Source organism: Leuresthes tenuis, unplaced genomic scaffold, assembly GCF_036924035.1.
Source record: "Leuresthes tenuis unplaced genomic scaffold, fLeuTen1.0.hap1 SCAF_1, whole genome shotgun sequence".
In the NCBI taxonomy this organism is placed as follows: Eukaryota; Metazoa; Chordata; class Actinopteri; order Atheriniformes; family Atherinopsidae; genus Leuresthes; species Leuresthes tenuis.
Window position 1 is genome coordinate 246,507 of NW_027325355.1, and position 22,745 is coordinate 269,251.

General features: G+C 46.6%; 1 non-coding gene and 49 pseudogenes across 1 annotated transcript; all 50 read right to left on the reverse strand.

Moving 5' to 3' along the window:
• Window positions 1-139: 139 nt before the first annotated feature.
• On the reverse strand, window positions 140-258 carry LOC140293143 (5S ribosomal RNA; annotated as a pseudogene).
• A 269-nt stretch (window positions 259-527) lies between these two features.
• LOC140288375 (5S ribosomal RNA) lies at window positions 528-646 on the reverse strand (annotated as a pseudogene).
• A 269-nt stretch (window positions 647-915) lies between these two features.
• LOC140289891 (5S ribosomal RNA) lies at window positions 916-1,034 on the reverse strand (annotated as a pseudogene).
• A 272-nt stretch (window positions 1,035-1,306) lies between these two features.
• Window positions 1,307-1,425, reverse strand: LOC140319954 (5S ribosomal RNA; annotated as a pseudogene).
• Window positions 1,426-1,694: 269 nt separating this feature from the next.
• On the reverse strand, window positions 1,695-1,813 carry LOC140293800 (5S ribosomal RNA; annotated as a pseudogene).
• A 269-nt stretch (window positions 1,814-2,082) lies between these two features.
• Window positions 2,083-2,201, reverse strand: LOC140291327 (5S ribosomal RNA; annotated as a pseudogene).
• Window positions 2,202-2,438: 237 nt separating this feature from the next.
• On the reverse strand, window positions 2,439-2,557 carry LOC140291659 (5S ribosomal RNA; annotated as a pseudogene).
• A 269-nt stretch (window positions 2,558-2,826) lies between these two features.
• Window positions 2,827-2,944, reverse strand: LOC140296154 (5S ribosomal RNA; annotated as a pseudogene).
• Window positions 2,945-3,989: 1,045 nt separating this feature from the next.
• On the reverse strand, window positions 3,990-4,108 carry LOC140317670 (5S ribosomal RNA; annotated as a pseudogene).
• A 269-nt stretch (window positions 4,109-4,377) lies between these two features.
• LOC140282574 (5S ribosomal RNA) lies at window positions 4,378-4,496 on the reverse strand (annotated as a pseudogene).
• Window positions 4,497-4,765: 269 nt separating this feature from the next.
• Window positions 4,766-4,884, reverse strand: LOC140300547 (5S ribosomal RNA; annotated as a pseudogene).
• Window positions 4,885-5,153: 269 nt separating this feature from the next.
• Window positions 5,154-5,272, reverse strand: LOC140291708 (5S ribosomal RNA; annotated as a pseudogene).
• Window positions 5,273-5,541: 269 nt separating this feature from the next.
• Window positions 5,542-5,660, reverse strand: LOC140299080 (5S ribosomal RNA). Its single transcript, XR_011914663.1, has one exon. It is a non-coding gene; the product is annotated as a 5S ribosomal RNA (ribosomal RNA).
• A 269-nt stretch (window positions 5,661-5,929) lies between these two features.
• LOC140292100 (5S ribosomal RNA) lies at window positions 5,930-6,048 on the reverse strand (annotated as a pseudogene).
• A 269-nt stretch (window positions 6,049-6,317) lies between these two features.
• On the reverse strand, window positions 6,318-6,436 carry LOC140289893 (5S ribosomal RNA; annotated as a pseudogene).
• Window positions 6,437-6,708: 272 nt separating this feature from the next.
• Window positions 6,709-6,827, reverse strand: LOC140319962 (5S ribosomal RNA; annotated as a pseudogene).
• Window positions 6,828-7,099: 272 nt separating this feature from the next.
• Window positions 7,100-7,218, reverse strand: LOC140295525 (5S ribosomal RNA; annotated as a pseudogene).
• A 269-nt stretch (window positions 7,219-7,487) lies between these two features.
• LOC140290335 (5S ribosomal RNA) lies at window positions 7,488-7,606 on the reverse strand (annotated as a pseudogene).
• Window positions 7,607-7,875: 269 nt separating this feature from the next.
• LOC140289894 (5S ribosomal RNA) lies at window positions 7,876-7,994 on the reverse strand (annotated as a pseudogene).
• Window positions 7,995-8,266: 272 nt separating this feature from the next.
• Window positions 8,267-8,385, reverse strand: LOC140319978 (5S ribosomal RNA; annotated as a pseudogene).
• A 272-nt stretch (window positions 8,386-8,657) lies between these two features.
• LOC140292101 (5S ribosomal RNA) lies at window positions 8,658-8,776 on the reverse strand (annotated as a pseudogene).
• A 269-nt stretch (window positions 8,777-9,045) lies between these two features.
• Window positions 9,046-9,164, reverse strand: LOC140268771 (5S ribosomal RNA; annotated as a pseudogene).
• Window positions 9,165-9,436: 272 nt separating this feature from the next.
• On the reverse strand, window positions 9,437-9,555 carry LOC140311034 (5S ribosomal RNA; annotated as a pseudogene).
• A 269-nt stretch (window positions 9,556-9,824) lies between these two features.
• LOC140293802 (5S ribosomal RNA) lies at window positions 9,825-9,943 on the reverse strand (annotated as a pseudogene).
• A 269-nt stretch (window positions 9,944-10,212) lies between these two features.
• Window positions 10,213-10,331, reverse strand: LOC140290336 (5S ribosomal RNA; annotated as a pseudogene).
• Window positions 10,332-10,600: 269 nt separating this feature from the next.
• Window positions 10,601-10,719, reverse strand: LOC140271375 (5S ribosomal RNA; annotated as a pseudogene).
• Window positions 10,720-10,988: 269 nt separating this feature from the next.
• Window positions 10,989-11,106, reverse strand: LOC140294398 (5S ribosomal RNA; annotated as a pseudogene).
• Window positions 11,107-12,151: 1,045 nt separating this feature from the next.
• On the reverse strand, window positions 12,152-12,270 carry LOC140292271 (5S ribosomal RNA; annotated as a pseudogene).
• Window positions 12,271-12,539: 269 nt separating this feature from the next.
• Window positions 12,540-12,658, reverse strand: LOC140293712 (5S ribosomal RNA; annotated as a pseudogene).
• A 269-nt stretch (window positions 12,659-12,927) lies between these two features.
• Window positions 12,928-13,046, reverse strand: LOC140300549 (5S ribosomal RNA; annotated as a pseudogene).
• A 647-nt stretch (window positions 13,047-13,693) lies between these two features.
• On the reverse strand, window positions 13,694-13,812 carry LOC140319986 (5S ribosomal RNA; annotated as a pseudogene).
• A 269-nt stretch (window positions 13,813-14,081) lies between these two features.
• Window positions 14,082-14,200, reverse strand: LOC140274606 (5S ribosomal RNA; annotated as a pseudogene).
• A 269-nt stretch (window positions 14,201-14,469) lies between these two features.
• On the reverse strand, window positions 14,470-14,588 carry LOC140288631 (5S ribosomal RNA; annotated as a pseudogene).
• Window positions 14,589-15,235: 647 nt separating this feature from the next.
• Window positions 15,236-15,354, reverse strand: LOC140319992 (5S ribosomal RNA; annotated as a pseudogene).
• Window positions 15,355-15,623: 269 nt separating this feature from the next.
• On the reverse strand, window positions 15,624-15,742 carry LOC140274610 (5S ribosomal RNA; annotated as a pseudogene).
• A 269-nt stretch (window positions 15,743-16,011) lies between these two features.
• Window positions 16,012-16,130, reverse strand: LOC140290337 (5S ribosomal RNA; annotated as a pseudogene).
• A 647-nt stretch (window positions 16,131-16,777) lies between these two features.
• On the reverse strand, window positions 16,778-16,896 carry LOC140290089 (5S ribosomal RNA; annotated as a pseudogene).
• A 269-nt stretch (window positions 16,897-17,165) lies between these two features.
• Window positions 17,166-17,284, reverse strand: LOC140274614 (5S ribosomal RNA; annotated as a pseudogene).
• Window positions 17,285-17,553: 269 nt separating this feature from the next.
• LOC140290338 (5S ribosomal RNA) lies at window positions 17,554-17,672 on the reverse strand (annotated as a pseudogene).
• A 269-nt stretch (window positions 17,673-17,941) lies between these two features.
• Window positions 17,942-18,060, reverse strand: LOC140295080 (5S ribosomal RNA; annotated as a pseudogene).
• A 269-nt stretch (window positions 18,061-18,329) lies between these two features.
• On the reverse strand, window positions 18,330-18,448 carry LOC140290905 (5S ribosomal RNA; annotated as a pseudogene).
• A 269-nt stretch (window positions 18,449-18,717) lies between these two features.
• Window positions 18,718-18,836, reverse strand: LOC140293713 (5S ribosomal RNA; annotated as a pseudogene).
• Window positions 18,837-19,105: 269 nt separating this feature from the next.
• Window positions 19,106-19,224, reverse strand: LOC140290274 (5S ribosomal RNA; annotated as a pseudogene).
• A 269-nt stretch (window positions 19,225-19,493) lies between these two features.
• LOC140290339 (5S ribosomal RNA) lies at window positions 19,494-19,612 on the reverse strand (annotated as a pseudogene).
• A 647-nt stretch (window positions 19,613-20,259) lies between these two features.
• LOC140290276 (5S ribosomal RNA) lies at window positions 20,260-20,378 on the reverse strand (annotated as a pseudogene).
• A 269-nt stretch (window positions 20,379-20,647) lies between these two features.
• LOC140290341 (5S ribosomal RNA) lies at window positions 20,648-20,766 on the reverse strand (annotated as a pseudogene).
• Window positions 20,767-21,413: 647 nt separating this feature from the next.
• LOC140319999 (5S ribosomal RNA) lies at window positions 21,414-21,532 on the reverse strand (annotated as a pseudogene).
• A 269-nt stretch (window positions 21,533-21,801) lies between these two features.
• On the reverse strand, window positions 21,802-21,920 carry LOC140314442 (5S ribosomal RNA; annotated as a pseudogene).
• Window positions 21,921-22,189: 269 nt separating this feature from the next.
• Window positions 22,190-22,308, reverse strand: LOC140280699 (5S ribosomal RNA; annotated as a pseudogene).
• A 272-nt stretch (window positions 22,309-22,580) lies between these two features.
• On the reverse strand, window positions 22,581-22,699 carry LOC140289596 (5S ribosomal RNA; annotated as a pseudogene).
• Between the last annotated feature and the right edge of the window lie 46 nt (window positions 22,700-22,745).

Genomic DNA, 22,745 nt, shown 5'->3' on the forward strand with positions numbered 1-22,745 from the left:
TAGCTGAAACTGAGACTCTCAGATCACTTCGTGTCTTCCAACAAAGCAGCAGCAGCTGAAGATGGCCAACTTCCTCATGTGTCACAGGGTGATCAGACGTTGCAACAAAAGACATGCAGGTGGTAGAGAGAAGAGAAAAAGCTTAAGGCACCTGGTATTCCCAAGCGGTCTCCCATTCAAGTACTAACCAGGGCCAACCCTGCTTGGCTTCCGAGATCAGACGAGGTTGGGCTTATTGAGGGTGGTGTGGCCGTAAGCAACAATATCGGTGACAAATGTGCATTATATAGGTACTGGAATCATACACTTCCTCTGTATAACCAGATAATTGCCGAAAAAGGCTGACTTGTAGTGGATTCATCTTCCTCCTTGATGTGATTATTCTCTGGAGCTGAAACTGAGACTCTCAGATCACCTCGTGTCTATCAACAAAGCAGCAGCAGCTGAAGATGACCAACTTCTTCACGTGTCACAGGGTGATCAGACGTTGCAACAAAAGACATGCAGGTGGTAGAGAGAAGAGAAAAAGCTTACAGCACCTGGTATTCCCAAGCTGACTCCAATCCAAGTACTAACCAGGTACAACCCTGCTTGGCGTCCGAGATCAGACGAGGTCGGGCTTATTCAGGGTGGTGTGGCCGTAAGCAACAATGTCTCTGACAAATGTGCATTATATAGGTACTGGAATCATACGGTTCCTCTATGCAACCAGATAATTGCCGAGAAAGGCTGATGTGTAGCGGACAAATCATCTTCTCTGATGTGATCATTCTCTGCAACTGAAACTGAGACTCTCAGATCACCTCGTGTCTATCAACAAAGCAGCAGCAGCTGAAGATGACCAACTTCTTCACGTGTCACAGGGTGATCAGACGTTGCAACAAAAGACATGCAGGTGGTAGAGAGAAGAGAAAAAGCTTACAGCACCTGGTATTCCCAAGCTGTCTCCTATCCAAGTACTAACCAGGTACAACCCTGCTTGGCGTCCGAGATCAGACGAGGTCGGGCTTATTCAGGGTGGTGTGGCCGTAAGCAACAATGTCTCTGACAAATGTGCATTATATAGGTACTGGAATCATACGGTTCCTCTATGCAACCAGATAATTGCCGAGAAAGGCTGATGTGTAGCGGGCAAATCATCTTCTTCCCTGACGTGATCATTTTCTCCAGCTGAACATGAGACTCTCAGATCACTTCGTGTCTGCCAACAAAGCAGCAGAAGCTGAAGATGACAAACTTCCTCATGTGTCACAGGGTGATCAGACGTTGCAACAAAAGACATGCAGGTGGTAGAGAGAAGAGAAAAAGCTTAAGGTACCTGGTATTCCCAAGCGGTCTCCCATTCAAGTACTAACCAGGCCCAACCGTGCTTGGCTTCCGAGATCAGACGAGGTCGGGCTTATTCAGGGTGGTGTGGCCGTAAGCAACAATATCGGTGACAAATGTGCATTATATAGGTACTGGAATCATACACTTCCTCTGTATAACCAGATAATTGCCGAAAAAGGCTGACTTGTAGTGGGTTCATCTTCCTCCTTGATGTGATTATTCTCTGGAGCTGAAACTGAGACTCTCAGATCACCTCGTGTCTATCAACAAAGCAGCAGCAGCTGAAGATGACTAACTTCTTCACGTGTCACAGGGTGATCAGACGTTGCAACAAAAGACATGCAGGTGGTAGAGAGAAGAGAAAAAGCGTACAGCACCTGGTATTCCCAAGCTGTCTCCCATCCAAGTACTAACCAGGTACAACCCTGCTTGGCGTCCGAGATCAGACGAGGTCGGGCTTATTCAGGGTGGTGTGGCCGTAAGCAACAATGTCTCTGACAAATGTGCATTATATAGGTACTGGAATCATACGGTTCCTCTATGCAACCAGATAATTGCCGAGAAAGGCTGATGTGTAGCGGGGAAATCATCTTCTCTGATGTGATCATTATCTGCAACTGAAACTGAGACTCTCAGATCACTTCGTGTCAGCCAACAAAGCAGCAGCAGCTGAAGATGACCAACTTCTTCACGTGTCACAGGGTGATCAGACGTTGCAACAAAAGACATGCAGGTGGTAGAGAGAAGAGAAAAAGCTTACAGCACCTGGTATTCCCAAGCTGTCTCCCATCCAAGTACTAACCAGGTACAACCCTGCTTGGCGTCCGAGAACAGACGAGGTCGGGCTTATTCAGGGTGGTGTGGCCGTAAGCAACAATGTCTCTGACAAATGTGCATTATATAGGTACTGGAATCATACGGTTCCTCTATGGAACCAGATAATCATCTTCTCTGATGTGATCATTATCTGCAACTGAAACTGAGACTCTCAGATCACTTCGTGTCAGCCAACAAAGCAGCAGCAGCTGAAGATGACAAACTTCCTCATGTGTCACAGGGTGATCAGAAGTTGCAACAAAAGACATGCAGGTGGTAGAGAGAAGAGAAGAAGCTTACAGCACCTGGTATTCCCAAGCAGTCTCCCATCCAAGTACTAAGGAGGCCCAACCCTGCTTGGCTTCCGAGATCAGACGAGGTTGGGCTTATTCAGGGTGGTGTGGCCGTAAGCAACAATATCGGTGACAAATGTGCATTATATAGGTACTGGAATCATACACTTCCTCTGTATAACCAGATAATTGCCGAAAAAGGCTGACTTATAGTGGGTTCATCTTCCTCCTTGATGTGATTATTCTCTGGAGCTGAAACTGAGACTCTCAGATCACCTCGTGTCTATCAACAAAGCAGCAGCAGCTGAAGATGACCAGCTTCTTCACGTGTCACAGGGTGATCAGACGTTGCAACAAAAGACATGCAGGTGGTAGAGAGAAGAGAAAAAGCTTACAGCACCTGGTATTCCCAAGCAGTCTCCCATCAAATACTAAGCAGGCCTAAACCTGCTTGGCTTCCGAGATCAGACGAGGTCGGGCTTATTCAGGGTGGTGTGGCCGTAAGCGACAATGTCTGTGACAAATGTGCATTATATAGGTACTGGAATCATACGGTTCCTCTATGCAACCAAATAATTGCAGAGAAAAGCTGACTTGTAGTGGGCACATCTTCTTCTCTGATGTGATTATTCTCTCCAGCTGAAACTGAGACTCTCAGATTACCTCATGTCTGCCAACAAAGCAGCAGGAGCTGAAGATGACCAACTTCCTCATGTGTCACAGGGTGATCAGACGTTGCAACAAAAGACATGCAGGTGGTCGAGAGAAGACAAAAAGCTTACAGCACCTGGTAATCCCAAGCAGACTCCCATCTAAGTACTAACCAGGCCCAACCTTACTTGGCTTCCGAGATAAGACAAGGTGGGGCTTATTCAGGGTGGTGTGGCGGTAAGCAAATATATTTGTTACAAATGTGAATTATATAGGTACTGGAATCATACACTTCCTCTATGAAACCAGATAATTGCCGAGAAAGGCTGATGTGTAGTGGGGATATCATCTTCTCTGATGTGATCATTCTCTTCAGCTGAAACTGAGACTCTTAGATCACTTCGTGTCTGCCAACAAAGCAGCAGCAGCTGAAGATGACCAACTTCCTCATGTGTCACAGGGTGATCAGACGTTGCAAAAAAACACATGCAGGTGGTAGAGAGAAGAGAAACAGCTTACAGCACCTGGTATTCCCAAGCAGTCTCCCATTGAAGTACAAACCAGACCCAACCCTGCTTGGCTTCCGAGATAAGACAAGGTGGGGCTTATTCAGGGTGGTGTGGCGGTAAGCGACAATATCTGTTACAAATGTGAATTATATAGGTACTGGAATCATACACTTGCTCTATGAAACCAGATAATTGCCGAGAAAGGCTGATGTGTAGTGGGCATATCATCTTCTCTGATGTGATCATTCTCTTCAGCTGAAACTGAGACTCTCAGATCACTTCGTGTCTGCCAACAAAGCAGCAGCTGCTGAAGATGACCAACTTCCTCATGTGTCACAGGGTGATCAGACGTTGCAACAAAAGACATGCAGGTTGTAGAGAGAAGAGAAAACGCTTACAGCACCTGGTATTCCCAAGCAGTCTCCCATTCAAGTACTAACCAGGACCAACCCTGCTTGGCTTCTGAGATCAGACGAGGTCGGGCATGTTCAGGGTGGTGTGGCCGTAAGCAGCAATGTATCTGACAAATGTGCATTATATAGGCACTGGAATCATACGGTTCCTCTATGCAACCAGATAATTGCCGAGAAAGGCTGATGTGTAGCGGGTGTATCATCTTCTCTGATGTGATCATTCTCTTCAGCTGAAACTGAGACTCTCAGATCACTTCGTGTCTGCCAACAAAGCAGCAGCTGCTGAAGATGACCAACTTCCTCATGTGTCACAGGGTGATCAGACGTTGCAACAAAAGACATGCAGGTTGTAGAGAGAAGAGAAAACGCTTACAGCACCTGGTATTCCCAAGCAGTCTCCCATTAAAGTACTAACCAGGCCCAACCCTCCTTGGCGTCCGAGATCAGACGAGGTCGGGCTTATTCAGGGTGGTGTGGCCGTAAGCAACAATGTCTCTGACAAATGTGCATTATATAGGTACTGGAATCATACGGTTCCTCTATGCAACCAGATAATTGCCGAGAAAGGCTGATGTGTAGCGGACAAATCATCTTCTCTGATGTGATCATTCTCTGCAACTGAAACTGAGACTCTCAGATCACCTCGTGTCTATCAACAAAGCAGCAGCAGCTGAAGATGACCAACTTCTTCACGTGTCACAGGGTGATCAGACGTTGCAACAAAAGACATGCAGGTGGTCGAGAGAAGACAAAAAGCTTACAGCTCCTGGTATTCCCAAGCGGTCTCCCATTTAAGTACTAACCAGGCCCAACCCTCCTTGGCTTCCGAGATCAGACGAGGTCGGGCATGTTCAGGGTGGTGTGGCCGTAAGCAACAATGTCTCTGACAAATGTGCATTATATAGGTACTGGAATCATACGGTTCCTCTATGCAACCAGATAATTGCCGAGAAAGGCTGATGTGTAGCGGGCAAATCATCTTCTCTGATGTGATCATTCTCTGCAACTTAAACTGAGACTCTCAGATCACTTCGTGTCAGCCAACAAAGCAGCAGCAGCTGAAGATGACCAACTTCCTCATGTGTCACAGGGTGATCAGACGTTGCAACAAAAGACATGCAGGTGGTAGAGAGAAGAGAAGAAGCTTACAGCACCTGGTATTCCCAAGCAGTCTCCCATCCAAGTACTAAGGAGGTTCAACCCTGCTTGGCTTCCGAGATCAGACGAGGTCGGGCATGTTCAGGGTGGTGTGGCCGTAAGCAACAATGTGTCTGACAAATGTGCATTATATAAGTACAGGAATCATACGGTTCCTCTATGTAACCAGATAATTGCTGAGAAAGGCTGATCTGTAGTGGGCACATCTTCTTCCCTGAAGTGATTATTCTCTTTAGCTGAAACTGAGACTCTCAGATCACTTCGTGTCTTCCAACAAAGCAGCAGCAGCTGAAGATGGCCAACTTCCTCATGTGTCACAGGGTGATCAGACGTTGCAACAAAAGACATGCAGGTGGTAGAGAGAAGAGAAAAAGCTTACAGCACCTGGTATTCCCAAGCGGTCTCCCATTCAAGTACTAACCAGGCCCAACCCTGCTTGGCTTCCGAGATCAGACGAGGTTGGGCTTATTCAGGGTGGTGTGGCCGTAAGCAACAATATCGGTGACAAATGTGCATTATATAGGTACTGGAATCATACACTTCCTCTGTATAACCAGATAATTGCCGAAAAAGGCTGACTTGTAGTGGATTCATCTTCCTCCTTGATGTGATTATTCTCTGGAGCTGAAACTGAGACTCTCAGATCACCTCGTGTCTATCAACAAAGCAGTAGCAGCTGAAGATGACCAACTTCTTCACGTGTCACAGGGTGATCAGACGTTGCAACAAAAGACATGCAGGTGGTAGAGAGAAGAGAAAAAGCTTACAGCACCTGGTATTCCCAAGCTGACTCCTATCCAAGTACTAACCAGGTACAACCCTGCTTGGCGTCCGAGATCAGACGAGGTCGGGCTTATTCAGGGTGGTGTGGCCGTAAGCAACAATGTCTCTGACAAATGTGCATTATATAGGTACTGGAATCATACGGTTCCTCTATGCAACCAGATAATTGCCGAGAAAGGCTGATGTGTAGCGGACAAATCATCTTCTCTGATGTGATCATTCTCTGCAACTGAAACTGAGACTCTCAGATCACCTCGTGTCTATCAACAAAGCAGCAGCAGCTGAAGATGACCAACTTCTTCACGTGTCACAGGGTGATCAGACGTTGCAACAAAAGACATGCAGGTGGTAGAGAGAAGAGAAAAAGCTTACAGCACCTGGTATTCCCAAGCTGTCTCCTATCCAAGTACTAACCAGGTACAACCCTGCTTGGCGTCCGAGATCAGACGAGGTCGGGCTTATTCAGGGTGGTGTGGCCGTAAGCAACAATGTCTCTGACAAATGTGCATTATATAGGTACTGGAATCATACGGTTCCTCTATGCAACCAGATAATTGCCGAGAAAGGCTGATGTGTAGCGGGCGAATCATCTTCTTCCCTGACGTGATAATTTTCTCCAGCTGAACATGAGACTCTCAGATCACTTCGTGTCTGCCAACAAAGCAGCAGAAGCTGAAGATGACCAACTTCCTCATGTGTCACAGGGTGATCAGACGTTGCAACAAAAGACATGCAGGTGGTAGAGAGAAGAGAAAAAGCTTAAGGTACCTGGTATTCCCAAGCGGTCTCCCATTCAAGTACTAACCAGGCCCAACCGTGCTTGGCTTCCGAGATCAGACGAGGTCGGGCTTATTCAGGGTGGTGTGGCCGTAAGCAACAATATCGGTGACAAATGTGCATTATATAGGTACTGGAATCATACACTTCCTCTGTATAACCAGATAATTGCCGAAAAAGGCTGACTTGTAGTGGGTTCATCTTCCTCCTTGATGTGATTATTCTCTGGAGCTGAAACTGAGACTCTCAGATCACTTCATGTCTGCCAACAAAGCAGCAGCAGCAGCTGAAGATGACTAACTTCTTCACGTGTCACAGGGTGATCAGACGTTGCAACAAAAGACATGCAGGTGGTAGAGAGAAGAGAAAAAGCGTACAGCACCTGGTATTCCCAAGCTGTCTCCCATCCAAGTACTAACCAGGTACAACCCTGCTTGGCGTCCGAGATCAGACGAGGTCGGGCTTATTCAGGGTAGTGTGGCCGTAAGCAACAATGTCTCTGACAAATGTGCATTATATAGGTAATGGAATCATACGGTTCCTCTATGCAACCAGATAATTGCCGAGAAAGGCTGATGTGTAGCGGGCAAATCATCTTCTCTGATGTGATCATTATCTGCAACTGAAACTGAGACTCTCAGATCACTTCGTGTCAGCCAACAAAGCAGCAGCAGCTGAAGATGACCAACTTCTTCACGTGTCACAGGGTGATCAGACGTTGCAACAAAAGACATGCAGGTGGTAGAGAGAAGAGATAAAGCTTACAGCACCTGGTATTCCCAAGCTGTCTCCCATCCAAGTACTAACCAGGTACAACCCTGCTTGGCGTCCGAGATCAGACGAGGTCGGGCTTATTCAGGGTGGTGTGGCCGTAAGCAACAATGTCTCTGACAAATGTGCATTATATAGGTACTGGAATCATACGGTTCCTCTATGCAACCAGATAATTGCCGAGAAAGGCTGATGTGTAGCGGACAAATCATCTTCTCTGATGTGATCATTCTCTGCAACTGAAACTGAGACTCTCAGATCACCTCGTGTCTATCAACAAAGCAGCAGCAGCTGAAGATGACCAACTTCTTCACGTGTCACAGGGTGATCAGACGTTGCAACAAAAGACATGCAGGTGGTAGAGAGAAGAGAAAAAGCTTACAGCACCTGGTATTCCCAAGCTGTCTCCTATCCAAGTACTAACCAGGTACAACCCTGCTTGGCGTCCGAGATCAGACGAGGTCGGGCTTATTCAGGGTGGTGTGGCCGTAAGCAACAATGTCTCTGACAAATGTGCATTATATAGGTACTGGAATCATACGGTTCCTCTATGCAACCAGATAATTGCCGAGAAAGGCTGATGTGTAGCGGGCAAATCATCTTCTTCCCTGACGTGATAATTTTCTCCAGCTGAACATGAGACTCTCAGATCACTTCGTGTCTGCCAACAAAGCAGCAGAAGCTGAAGATGACCAACTTCCTCATGTGTCACAGGGTGATCAGACGTTGCAACAAAAGACATGCAGGTGGTAGAGAGAAGAGAAAAAGCTTAAGGTACCTGGTATTCCCAAGCGGTCTCCCATTCAAGTACTAACCAGGCCCAACCGTGCTTGGCTTCCGAGATCAGACGAGGTCGGGCTTATTCAGGGTGGTGTGGCCGTAAGCAACAATATCGGTGACAAATGTGCATTATATAGGTACTGGAATCATACACTTCCTCTGTATAACCAGATAATTGCCGAAAAAGGCTGACTTGTTGTGGGTTCATCTTCCTCCTTGATGTGATTATTCTCTGGAGCTGAAACTGAGACTCTCAGATCACTTCATGTCTGCCAACAAAGCAGCAGCAGCAGCTGAAGATGACCAACTTCCTCATGTGTCACAGGGTGATCAGACGTTGCAACAAAAGACATGCAGGTGGTAGAGAGAAGAGAAAAAGCTTACAGCACCTGGTATTCCCAAGCTGACTCCTATCCAAGTACTAACCAGGTACAACCCTGCTTGGCGTCCGAGATCAGACGAGGTCGGGCTTATTCAGGGTGGTGTGGCCGTAAGCAACAATGTCTCTGACAAATGTGCATTATATAGGTACTGGAATCATACGGTTCCTCTATGCAACCAGATAATTGCCGAGAAAGGCTGATGTGTAGCGGACAAATCATCTTCTCTGATGTGATCATTCTCTGCAACTGAAACTGAGACTCTCAGATCACCTCGTGTCTATCAACAAAGCAGCAGCAGCTGAAGATGACCAACTTCTTCACGTGTCACAGGGTGATCAGACGTTGCAACAAAAGACATGCAGGTGGTAGAGAGAAGAGAAAAAGCTTACAGCACCTGGTATTCCCAAGCTGTCTCCTATCCAAGTACTAACCAGGTACAACCCTGCTTGGCTTCCGAGATCAGATGAGGTCGGGCTTATTCAGGGTGGTGTGGCCGTAAGCAACAATGTCTCTGACAAATGTGCATTATATAGGTACTGGAATCATACGGTTCCTCTATGCAACCAGATAATTGCCGAGAAAGGCTGATGTGTAGCGGGCAAATCATCTTCTTCCCTGACGTGATAATTTTCTCCAGCTGAACATGAGACTCTCAGATCACTTCGTGTCTGCCAACAAAGCAGCAGAAGCTGAAGATGACCAACTTCCTCATGTGTCACAGGGTGATCAGACGTTGCAACAAAAGACATGCAGGTGGTAGAGAGAAGAGAAAAAGCTTAAGGTACCTGGTATTCCCAAGCGGTCTCCCATTCAAGTACTAACCAGGCCCAACCGTGCTTGGCTTCCGAGTTCAGACGAGGTCGGGCTTATTCAGGGTGGTGTGGCCGTAAGCAACAATATCGGTGACAAATGTGCATTATATAGGTACTGGAATCATACACTTCCTCTGTATAACCAGATAATTGCCGAAAAAGGCTGACTTGTAGTGGGTTCATCTTCCTCCTTGATGTGATTATTCTCTGGAGCTGAAACTGAGACTCTCAGATCACCTCGTGTCTATCAACAAAGCAGCAGCAGCTGAAGATGACTAACTTCTTCACGTGTCACAGGGTGATCAGACGTTGCAACAAAAGACATGCAGGTGGTAGAGAGAAGAGAAAAAGCGTACAGCACCTGGTATTCCCAAGCTGTCTCCCATCCAAGTACTAACCAGGTACAACCCTGCTTGGCGTCCGAGATCAGACGAGGTCGGGCTTATTCAGGGTGGTGTGGCCGTAAGCAACAATGTCTCTGACAAATGTGCATTATATAGGTAATGGAATCATACGGTTCCTCTATGCAACCAGATAATTGCCGAGAAAGGCTGATGTGTAGCGGGCAAATCATCTTCTCTGATGTGATCATTATCTGCAACTGAAACTGAGACTCTCAGATCACTTCGTGTCAGCCAACAAAGCAGCAGCAGCTGAAGATGACCAACTTCTTCACGTGTCACAGGGTGATCAGACGTTGCAACAAAAGACATGCAGGTGGTAGAGAGAAGAGATAAAGCTTACAGCACCTGGTATTCCCAAGCTGTCTCCCATCCAAGTACTAACCAGGTACAACCCTGCTTGGCGTCCGAGATCAGACGAGGTCGGGCTTATTCAGGGTGGTGTGGCCGTAAGCAACAATGTCTCTGACAAATGTGCATTATATAGGTACTGGAATCATACGGTTCCTCTATGCAACCAGATAATTGCCGAGAAAGGCTGATGTGTAGCGGGCAAATCATCTTCTCTGATGTGATCATTATCTGCAACTGAAACTGAGACTCTCAGATCACTTCGTGTCAGCCAACAAAGCAGCAGCAGCTGAAGATGACCAACTTCCTCATGTGTCACAGGGTGATCAGAAGTTGCAACAAAAGACATGCAGGTGGTAGAGAGAAGAGAAGAAGCTTACAGCACCTGGTATTCCCAAGCAGTCTCCCATCCAAGTACTAAGGAGGCCCAACCCTGCTTGGCTTCCGAGATCAGACGAGGTCGGGCTTATTCAGGGTGGTGTGGCCGTAAGCAACAATATCGGTGACAAATGTGCATTATATAGGTACTGGAATCATACACTTCCTCTGTATAACCAGATAATTGCCGAAAAAGGCTGACTTATAGTGGGTTCATCTTCCTCCTTGATGTGATTATTCTCTGGAGCTGAAACTGAGACTCTCAGATCACCTCGTGTCTATCAACAAAGCAGCAGCAGCTGAAGATGACCAGCTTCTTCACGTGTCACAGGGTGATCAGACGTTGCAACAAAAGACATGTAGGTGGTAGAGAGAAGAGAAAAAGCTTACAGCACCTGGTATTCCCAAGCAGTCTCCCATCAAGTACTAAGCAGGCCTAAACCTGCTTGGCTTCCGAGATCAGACGAGGTCGGGCTTATTCAGGGTGGTTTGGCCGTAAGCGACAATGTCTGTGACAAATGTGCATTATATAGGTACTGGAATCATACGGTTCCTCTATGCAACCAAATAATTGCAGAGAAAAGCTGACTTATAGTGGGTTCATCTTCCTCCTTGATGTGATTATTCTCTGGAGCTGAAACTGAGACTCTCAGATCACCTCGTGTCTATCAACAAAGCAGCAGGAGCTGAAGATGACCAACTTCCTCATGTGTCACAGGGTGATCAGACGTTGCAACAAAAGACATGCAGGTGGTCGAGAGAAGACAAAAAGCTTACAGCACCTGGTAATCCCAAGCAGTCTCCCATCTAAGTACTAACCAGGCCCAACCCTACTTGGCTTCCGAGATAAGACAAGGTGGGGCTTATTCAGGGTGGTGTGGCGGTAAGCAAATATATTTGTTACAAATGTGAATTATATAGGTACTGGAATCATACACTTCCTCTATGAAACCAGATAATTGCCGAGAAAGGCTGATGTGTAGTGGGCATATCATCTTCTCTGATGTGATCATTCTCTTCAGCTGAAACTGAGACTCTTAGATCACTTCGTGTCTGCCAACAAAGCAGCAGCAGCTGAAGATGACCAACTTCCTCATGTGTCACAGGGTGATCAGACGTTGCAACAAAACACATGCAGGTGGTAGAGAGAAGAGAAACAGCTTACAGCACCTGGTTTTCCCAAGCAGTCTCCCATTGAAGTACAAACCAGACCCAACCCTGCTTGGCTTCCGAGATAAGACAAGGTGGGGCTTATTCAGGGTGGTGTGGCGGTAAGCGACAATATCTGTTACAAATGTGAATTATATAGGTACTGGAATCATACACTTGCTCTATGAAACCAGATAATTGCCGAGAAAGGCTGATGTGTAGTGGGCATATCATCTTCTCTGATGTGATCATTCTGTTCAGCTGAAACTGAGACTCTCAGATCACTTCGTGTCTGCCAACAAAGCAGCAGCTGCTGAAGATGACCAACTTCCTCATGTGTCACAGGGTGATCAGACGTTGCAACAAAAGACATGCAGGTTGTAGAGAGAAGAGAAAACGCTTACAGCACCTGGTATTCCCAAGCAGTCTCCCATTAAAGTACTAACCAGGCCCAACCCTCCTTGGCTTCCAAGATCAGACGAGGTCGGGCTTATTCAGGGTGGTGTGGCCGTAAGGAACAATTTCTGTGACAAATGTGCATTATATAGGTACTGGAATCATACACTTCCTCTATGTAACCAGATAATTGCAGAGAAAGGCTGACTTGTTATGGAAACATCTTCTTCCCTGATGTGATTATTCTCTGCAGCTGAAACTGAGACTCTCAGATCACTTCGTGTCTGCCAACAAAGCAGCAGCAGCTGAAGATGACCAACTTCCTCATGTGTCACAGGGTGATCAGACGTTGCAACAAAAGACATGCAGGTTGTAGAGAGAAGAGAAAACGCTTACAGAACCTGGTATTCCCAAGCAGTCTCCCATTAAAGTACTAACCAGGCCCAACCCTCCTTGGCTTCCGAGATCAGACGAGGTCGGGCTTATTCAGGGTGGTGTGGCCGTAAGGAACAATTTCTGTGACAAATGTGCATTATATAGGTACTGGAATCATACAATTCCTCTATGTAACCAGATAATTGCAGAGAAAGGCTGACTTGTTATGGGCACATCTTCTTCCCTGATGTGATTATTCTCTGCAGCTGAAACTGAGACTCTCAGATCACTTCGTGTCTGCCAACAAAGCAGCAGCAGCTGAAGATGACCAACTTCGTCATGTGTCACAGGGTGATCAGACGTTGCAACAAAAGACATGCAGGTGGTCGAGAGAAGACAAAAAGCTTACAGCTCCTGGTATTCCCAAGCGGTCTCCCATTTAAGTACTAACCAGGCCCAACCCTCCTTGGCTTCCGAGATCAGACGAGGTCGGGCATGTTCAGGGTGGTGTGGCCGTAAGCAACAATGTCTCTGACAAATGTGCATTATATAGGTACAGGAATCATACGGTTCCTCTATGCAACCAGATAATTGCCGAGAAAGGCTGATGTGTAGCGGGCAAATCATCTTCTCTGATGTGATCATTCTCTGCAACTTAAACTGAGACTCTCAGATCACTTCGTGTCAGCCAACAAAGCAGCAGCAGCTGAAGATGACCAACTTCCTCATGTGTCACAGGGTGATCAGACGTTGCAACAAAAGACATGCAGGTGGTAGAGAGAAGAGAAAAAGCTTACAGCACCTGGTATTCCCAAGCAGTCTCCCATCCAAGTACTAAGGAGGCTCAACCCTGCTTGGCTTACGAGATCAGGCATGTTCAGGGTGGTGTGGCCGTAAGCAACAATGTGTCTGACAAATGTGCATTATATAAGTACAGGAATCATACGGTTCCTCTATGTAACCAGATAATTGCTGAGAAAGGCTGATCTGTAGTGGGCACATCTTCTTCCCTGACGTGATAATTTTCTCCAGCTGAACATGAGACTCTCAGATCACTTCGTGTCTGCCAACAAAGCAGCAGAAGCTGAAGATGACCAACTTCCTCATGTGTCACAGGGTGATCAGACGTTGCAACAAAAGACATGCAGGTGGTAGAGAGAAGAGAAAAAGCTTAAGGTACCTGGTATTCCCAAGCGGTCTCCCATTCAAGTACTAACCAGGCCCAACCGTGCTTGGCTTCCGAGATCAGACGAGGTCGGGCTTATTCAGGGTGGTGTGGCCGTAAGCAAAAATATCGGTGACAATTGTGCATTATATAGGTACTGGAATCATACACTTCCTCTGTGTAACCAGATAATTGCCGAAAAAGGCTGACTTGTAGTGGGTTCATCTTCCTCCTTGATGTGATTATTCTCTTCAGCTGAAACTGAGACTCTCAGATCACTTCGTGTCTGCCAACAAAGCAGCAGAAAATGAAGATGACCAACTTCCTCATGTGTCACAGGGTGATCAGACGTTGCAACAAAAGACATGCAGGTGGTAGAGAGAAGAGAAAAAGCTTAAGGCACCTGGTATTCCCAAGCAGTCTCCCATTCAAGTACTAACCAGGCCCAACCCTGCTTGGCTTCCGAGATCAGACGAGGTTGGGCTTATTCAGGGTGGTGTGGCCATAAGCAACAATATTGGTGACAAATGTGCATTATATAGGTACTGGAATCATACACTTCCTCTGTATAACCAGATAATTGCCGAAAAAGGCTGACTTGTAGTGGGTTCATCTTCCTCCTTGATGTGATTATTCTCTGCAGCTGAAACTGAGACTCTCAGATCACCTCGTGTCTATCAACAAAGCAGCAGCAGCTGAAGATGACTAACTTCTTCACGTGTCACAGGGTGATCAGACGTTGCAACAAAAGACATGCAGGTGGTAGAGAGAAGAGAAAAAGCTTACAGCACCTGGTATTCCCAAGCTGTCTCCCATCCAAGTACTAACCAGGTACAACCCTGCTTGGCGTCCGAGATCAGATGAGGTCGGGCTTATTCAGGGTGGTGTGGCCGTAAGCAACAATGTCTCTGACAAATGTGCATTATATAGGTACTGGAATCATACGGTTCCTCTATGCAACCAGATAATTGCCGAGAAAGGCTGATGTGTAGCGGGCAAATCATCTTCTCTGATGTGATCATTCTCTGCAACTTAAACTGAGACTCTCAGATCACTTCGTGTCAGCCAACAAAGCAGCAGCAGCTGAAGATGACCAACTTCCTCATGTGTCACAGGGTGATCAGACGTTGCAACAAAAGACATGCAGGTGGTAGAGAGAAGAGAAAAAGCTTACAGCACCTGGTATTCCCAAGCAGTCTCCCATCCAAGTACTAAGGAGGCTCAACCCTGCTTGGCTTACGAGATCAGGCATGTTCAGGGTGGTGTGGCCGTAAGCAACAATGTGTCTGACAAATGTGCATTATATAAGTACAGGAATCATACGGTTCCTCTATGTAACCAGATAATTGCTGAGAAAGGCTGATCTGTAGTGGGCACATCTTCTTCCCTGACGTGATAATTTTCTCCAGCTGAACATGAGACTCTCAGATCACTTCGTGTCTGCCAACAAAGCAGCAGAAGCTGAAGATGACCATCTTCCTCATGTGTCACAGGGTGATCAGACGTTGCAACAAAAGACATGCAGGTGGTAGAGAGAAGAGAAAAAGCTTAAGGTACCTGGTATTCCCAAGCGGTCTCCCATTCAAGTACTAACCAGGCCCAACCGTGCTTGGCTTCCGAGATCAGACGAGGTCGGGCTTATTCAGGGTGGTGTGGCCGTAAGCAAAAATATCGGTGACAATTGTGCATTATATAGGTACTGGAATCATACACTTCCTCTGTGTAACCAGATAATTGCCGAAAAAGGCTGACTTGTAGTGGGTTCATCTTCCTCCTTGATGTGATTATTCTCTTCAGCTGAAACTGAGACTCTCAGATCACTTCGTGTCTGCCAACAAAGCAGCAGAAAATGAAGATGACCAACTTCCTCATGTGTCACAGGGTGATCAGACGTTGCAACAAAAGACATGCAGGTGGTAGAGAGAAGAGAAAAAGCTTAAGGCACCTGGTATTCCCAAGCAGTCTCCCATTCAAGTACTAACCAGGCCCAACCCTGCTTGGCTTCCGAGATCAGACGAGGTTGGGCTTATTCAGGGTGGTGTGGCCATAAGCAAAAATTTTGGTGACAAATGTGCATTATATAGGTACTGGAATCATACACTTCCTCTGTATAACCAGATAATTGCCGAAAAAGGCTGACTTGTAGTGGGTTCATCTTCCTCCTTGATGTGATTATTCTCTGCAGCTGAAACTGAGACTCTCAGATCACCTCGTGTCTATCAACAAAGCAGCAGCTGCTGAAGATGACTAACTTCTTCACGTGTCACAGGGTGATCAGACGTTGCAACAAAAGACATGCAGGTGGTAGAGAGAAGAGAAAAAGCTTACAGCACCTGGTATTCCCAAGCTGTCTCCCATCCAAGTACTAACCAGGTACAACCCTGCTTGGCGTCCGAGATCAGACGAGGTCGGGCTTATTCAGGGTGGTGTGGCCGTAAGCAACAATGTCTCTGACAAATGTGCATTATATAGGAACTGGAATCATACGGTTCCTCTATGCAACCAGATAATTGCCGAGAAAGGCTGATGTGTAGCGGGCAAATCATCTTCTCTGATGTGATCATTCTCTGCAACTTAAACTGAGACTCTCAGATCACTTCGTGTCAGCCAACAAAGCAGCAGCAGCTGAAGATGACCAACTTCCTCATGTGTCACAGGGTGATCAGACGTTGCAACAAAAGACATGCAGGTGGTAGAGAGAAGAGAAAAAGCTTACAGCACCTGGTATTCCCAAGCAGTCTCCCATCCAAGTACTAAGGAGGCTCAACCCTGCTTGGCTTACGAGATCAGGCATGTTCAGGGTGGTGTGGCCGTAAGCAACAATGTGTCTGACAAATGTGCATTATATAAGTACAGGAATCATACGGTTCCTCTATGTAACCAGATAATTGCTGAGAAAGGCTGATCTGTAGTGGGCACATCTTCTTCCCTGACGTGATAATTTTCTCCAGCTGAACATGAGACTCTCAGATCACTTCGTGTCTGCCAACAAAGCAGCAGAAGCTGAAGATGACCAACTTCCTCATGTGTCACAGGGTGATCAGACGTTGCAACAAAAGACATGCAGGTGGTAGAGAGAAGAGAAAAAGCTTAAGGTACCTGGTATTCCCAAGCGGTCTCCCATTCAAGTACTAACCAGGCCCAACAGTGCTTGGCTTCCGAGATCAGACGAGGTCGGGCTTATTCAGGGTGGTGTGGCCGTAAGCAAAAATATCGGTGACAATTGTGCATTATATAGGTACTGGAATCATACACTTCCTCTGTGTAACCAGATAATTGCCGAAAAAGGCTGACTTGTAGTGGGTTCATCTTCCTCCTTGATGTGATTATTCTCTTCAGCTGAAACTGAGACTCTCAGATCACTTCGTGTCTGCCAACAAAGCAGCAGAAAATGAAGATGACCAACTTCCTCATGTGTCACAGGGTGATCAGACGTTGCAACAAAAGACATGCAGGTGGTAGAGAGAAGAGAAAAAGCTTAAGGCACCTGGTATTCCCAAGCAGTCTCCCATTCAAGTACTAACCAGGCCCAACCCTGCTTGGCTTCCGAGATCAGACGAGGTTGGGCTTATTCAGGGTGGTGTGGCCATAAGCAACAATTTTGGTGACAAATGTGCATTATATAGGTACTGGAATCATACACTTCCTCTGTATAACCAGATAATTGCCGAAAAAGGCTGACTTGTAGTGGGTTCATCTTCCTCCTTGATGTGATTATTCTCTGCAGCTGAAACTGAGACTCTCAGATCACCTCGTGTCTATCAACAAAGCAGCAGCAGCTGAAGATGACTAACTTCTTCACGTGTCACAGGGTGATCAGACGTTGCAACAAAAGACATGCAGGTGGTAGAGAGAAGAGAGAAAGCTTACAGCACCTGGTATTCCCAAGCTGTCTCCCATCCAAGTACTAACCAGGTACAACCCTGCTTGGCGTCCGAGATCAGACGAGGTCGGGCTTATTCAGGGTGGTGTGGCCGTAAGCAACAATGTCTCTGACAAATGTGCATTATATAGGTACTGGAATCATACGGTTCCTCTATGCAACCAGATAATTGCCGAGAAAGGCTGATGTGTAGCGGGCAAATCTTTTTCTCTGATGTGATCATTATCTGCAACTGAAACTGAGACTCTCAGATCACTTCGTGTCAGCCAACAAAGCAGCAGCAGCTGAAGATGACCAACTTCCTCATGTGTCACAGGGTGATCAGGAGTTGCAACAAAAGACATGCAGGTGGTAGAGAGAAGAGAAGAAGCTTACAGCACCTGGTATTCCCAAGCAGTCTCCCATCCAAGTACTAAGGAGGTTCAGCCCTGCTTGGCTTCCGAGATCAGACGAGGTCGGGCATGTTCAGGGTGGTGTGGCCGTAATCAACAATGTGTCTGACAAATGTGCATTATATAAGTACAGGAATCATACGGTTCCTCTATGTAACCAGATAATTGCTGAGAAAGGCTGATCTGTAGTGGGCACATCTTCTTCCCTGAAGTGATTATTCTCTTTAGCTGAAACTGAGACTCTCAGATCACTTCGTGTCTTCCAACAAAGCAGCAGCAGCTGAAGATGGCCAACTTCCTCATGTGTCACAGGGTGATCAGACGTTGCAACAAAAGACATGCAGGTTGTAGAGAGAAGAGAAAACGCTTACAGCACCTGGTATTCCCAAGCAGTCTCCCATTAAAGTACTAACCAGGCCCAACCCTCCTTGGCTTCCGAGATCAGACGAGGTCGGGCTTATTCAGGGTGGTGTGGCCATAAGGAACAATTTCTGTGACAAATGTGCATTATATAGGTACTGGAATCATACACTTCCTCTATGTAACCAGATAATTGCAGAGAAAGGCTGACGTGTTATGGGCACATCTTCTTCCCTGATGTGATTATTCTCTGCAGCTGAAACTGAGACTCTCAGATCACTTCGTGTCAGCCAACAAAGCAGCAGCAGCTGAAGATGACCAACTTCCTCATGTGTCACAGGGTGATCAGACGTTGCAACAAAAGACATGCAGGTTGTAGAGAGAAGAGAAAACGCTTACAGAACCTGGTATTCCCAAGCAGTCTCCCATTAAAGTACTAACCAGGCCCAACCCTCCTTGGCTTCCGAGATCAGACGAGGTCGGGCTTATTCAGGGTGGTGTGGCCGTAAGGAACAATTTCTGTGACAAATGTGCATTATATAGGTACTGGAATCATACGGTTCCTCTATGTAACCAGATAATTGCTGAGAAAGGCTGATCTGTAGTGGGCACATCTTCTTCCCTGACGTGATAATTTTCTCCAGCTGAACATGAGACTCTCAGATCACTTCGTGTCTGCCAACAAAGCAGCAGAAGCTGAAGATGACCATCTTCCTCATGTGTCACAGGGTGATCAGACGTTGCAACAAAAGACATGCAGGTGGTAGAGAGAAGAGAAAAAGCTTAAGGTACCTGGTATTCCCAAGCGGTCTCCCATTCAAGTACTAACCAGGCCCAACCGTGCTTGGCTTCCGAGATCAGACGAGGTTGGGCTTATTCAGGGTGGTGTGGCCATAAGCAAAAATTTTGGTGACAAATGTGCATTATATAGGTACTGGAATCATACACTTCCTCTGTATAACCAGATAATTGCCGAAAAAGGCTGACTTGTAGTGGGTTCATCTTCCTCCTTGATGTGATTATTCTCTGCAGCTGAAACTGAGACTCTCAGATCACCTCGTGTCTATCAACAAAGCAGCAGCAGCTGAAGATGACTAACTTCTTCACGTGTCACAGGGTGATCAGACGTTGCAACAAAAGACATGCAGGTGGTAGAGAGAAGAGAAAAAGCTTACAGCACCTGGTATTCCCAAGCTGTCTCCCATCCAAGTACTAACCAGGTACAACCCTGCTTGGCGTCCGAGATCAGACGAGGTCGGGCTTATTCAGGGTGGTGTGGCCGTAAGCAACAATGTCTCTGACAAATGTGCATTATATAGGTACTGGAATCATACGGTTCCTCTATGCAACCAGATAATTGCCGAGAAAGGCTGATGTGTAGCGGGCAAATCATCTTCTCTGATGTGATCATTCTCTGCAACTTAAACTGAGACTCTCAGATCACTTCGTGTCAGCCAACAAAGCAGCAGCAGCTGAAGATGACCAACTTCCTCATGTGTCACAGGGTGATCAGACGTTGCAACAAAAGACATGCAGGTGGTAGAGAGAAGAGAAAAAGCTTACAGCACCTGGTATTCCCAAGCAGTCTCCCATCCAAGTACTAAGGAGGCTCAACCCTGCTTGGCTTACGAGATCAGGCATGTTCAGGGTGGTGTGGCCGTAAGCAACAATGTGTCTGACAAATGTGCATTATATAAGTACAGGAATCATACGGTTCCTCTATGTAACCAGATAATTGCTGAGAAAGGCTGATCTGTAGTGGGCACATCTTCTTCCCTGACGTGATAATTTTCTCCAGCTGAACATGAGACTCTCAGATCACTTCGTGTCTGCCAACAAAGCAGCAGAAGCTGAAGATGACCAACTTCCTCATGTGTCACAGGGTGATCAGACGTTGCAACAAAAGACATGCAGGTGGTAGAGAGAAGAGAAAAAGCTTAAGGTACCTGGTATTCCCAAGCGGTCTCCCATTCAAGTACTAACCAGGCCCAACCGTGCTTGGCTTCCGAGATCAGACGAGGTTGGGCTTATTCAGGGTGGTGTGGCCATAAGCAAAAATTTTGGTGACAAATGTGCATTATATAGGTACTGGAATCATACACTTCCTCTGTATAACCAGATAATTGCCGAAAAAGGCTGACTTGTAGTGGGTTCATCTTCCTCCTTGATGTGATTATTCTCTGCAGCTGAAACTGAGACTCTCAGATCACCTCGTGTCTATCAACAAAGCAGCAGCAGCTGAAGATGACTAACTTCTTCACGTGTCACAGGGTGATCAGACGTTGCAACAAAAGACATGCAGGTGGTAGAGAGAAGAGAAAAAGCTTACAGCACCTGGTATTCCCAAGCTGTCTCCCATCCAAGTACTAACCAGGTACAACCCTGCTTGGCGTCCGAGATCAGACGAGGTCGGGCTTATTCAGGGTGGTGTGGCCGTAAGCAACAATGTCTCTGACAAATGTGCATTATATAGGTACTGGAATCATACGGTTCCTCTATGCAACCAGATAATTGCCGAGAAAGGCTGATGTGTAGCGGGCAAATCATCTTCTCTGATGTGATCATTCTCTGCAACTTAAACTGAGACTCTCAGATCACTTCGTGTCAGCCAACAAAGCAGCAGCAGCTGAAGATGACCAACTTCCTCATGTGTCACAGGGTGATCAGACGTTGCAACAAAAGACATGCAGGTGGTAGAGAGAAGAGAAAAAGCTTACAGCACCTGGTATTCCCAAGCAGTCTCCCATCCAAGTACTAAGGAGGCTCAACCCTGCTTGGCTTACGAGATCAGGCATGTTCAGGGTGGTGTGGCCGTAAGCAACAATGTGTCTGATAAATGTGCATTATATAAGTACAGGAATCATACGGTTCCTCTATGTAACCAGATAATTGCTGAGAAAGGCTGATCTGTAGTGGGCACATCTTCTTCCCTGACGTGATAATTTTCTCCAGCTGAACATGAGACTCTCAGATCACTTCGTGTCTGCCAACAAAGCAGCAGAAGCTGAAGATGACCAACTTCCTCATGTGTCACAGGGTGATCAGACGTTGCAACAAAAGACATGCAGGTGGTAGAGAGAAGAGAAAAAGCTTAAGGTACCTGGTATTCCCAAGCGGTCTCCCATTCAAGTACTAACCAGGCCCAACCGTGCTTGGCTTCCGAGATCAGACGAGGTCGGGCTTATTCAGGGTGGTGTGGCCGTAAGCAAAAATATCGGTGACAATTGTGCATTATATAGGTACTGGAATCATACACTTCCTCTGTGTAACCAGATAATTGCCGAAAAAGGCTGACTTGTAGTGGGTTCATCTTCCTCCTTGATGTGATTATTCTCTTCAGCTGAAACTGAGACTCTCAGATCACTTCGTGTCTGCCAACAAAGCAGCAGCTGCTGAAGATGACCAACTTCCTCATGTGTCACAGGGTGCTCAGACGTTGCAACAAAAGACATGAAGGTGGTAGAGAGAAGAGAAAAAGCTTAAAGCACCTGGTATTCCCATGCAGTCTACCATCCAAGTACTAACCAGGCCCAAACCTGCTTGGCTTCCGAGATCAGACGAGGTCGGGTATATTCAGGGTGGTGTGGCCGTAAGCAACAATAACTGTGACAAATGTGCATTATATAGGTACTGGAATCATACAGTTCCTCTATGTAACCAGATTATTGCCGAGAAAAGCTGATAAGTAGTGGGCACATCTTCTTCCCTGACGTGATTATTCTCTCGAGCTGAAACTGAGACTCTCAGATCACTTCGTGTCTGCCAACAAAGCAGCAGCAGCTGAAGATGACCACCTTCCTCATGTGTCACAGGGTGATCAGACGTTGCAACAAAAGACATGCAGGTGGTAGAGAGAGGAGAAAAAGCTTACAGCACCTGGTATTCCCAAGAGGACTCCCATCCAAGTACTAACAAGGCCCAATCCTGCTTGGCTTCCAAGATCAGACGAGGTCGGGCTTATTCAGGGTGGTGTGGCCGTAAGCGACATTAACTGTGACAAATGTGCATTATATAGGTACTGGAATCATACACTTCTTCTATGTAACCAGATAATTGCAGAGAAAGGCTGACTTGTAGTGGGCACATCTTCTTCCCTGATGTGATTATTCTCTGCAGCTGAAACTGAGACTCTCAGATCACTTTGTGTCTGCCAACAAAGAAGCAGCAGCTGCTGAAGATGACCAACTTCCTCATGTGTCACAGGATGATCAGACGTTGCAACAAAAGACATGCAGGTGGTAGAGAGGAGAGAAGAAGCGTACAGCACCTGGTATTCCCAAGCAGTCTCCCATCCAAGTACTAAGCAGGCTCAACCCTGTTTGGCTTCCGAGATCAGACGAGGTCGGGCATGTTCAGGGTGGTGTGGCCGCAAGCGACAATGTCTCTGACAAATGTGCATTATATAGGTACTGGAATCATA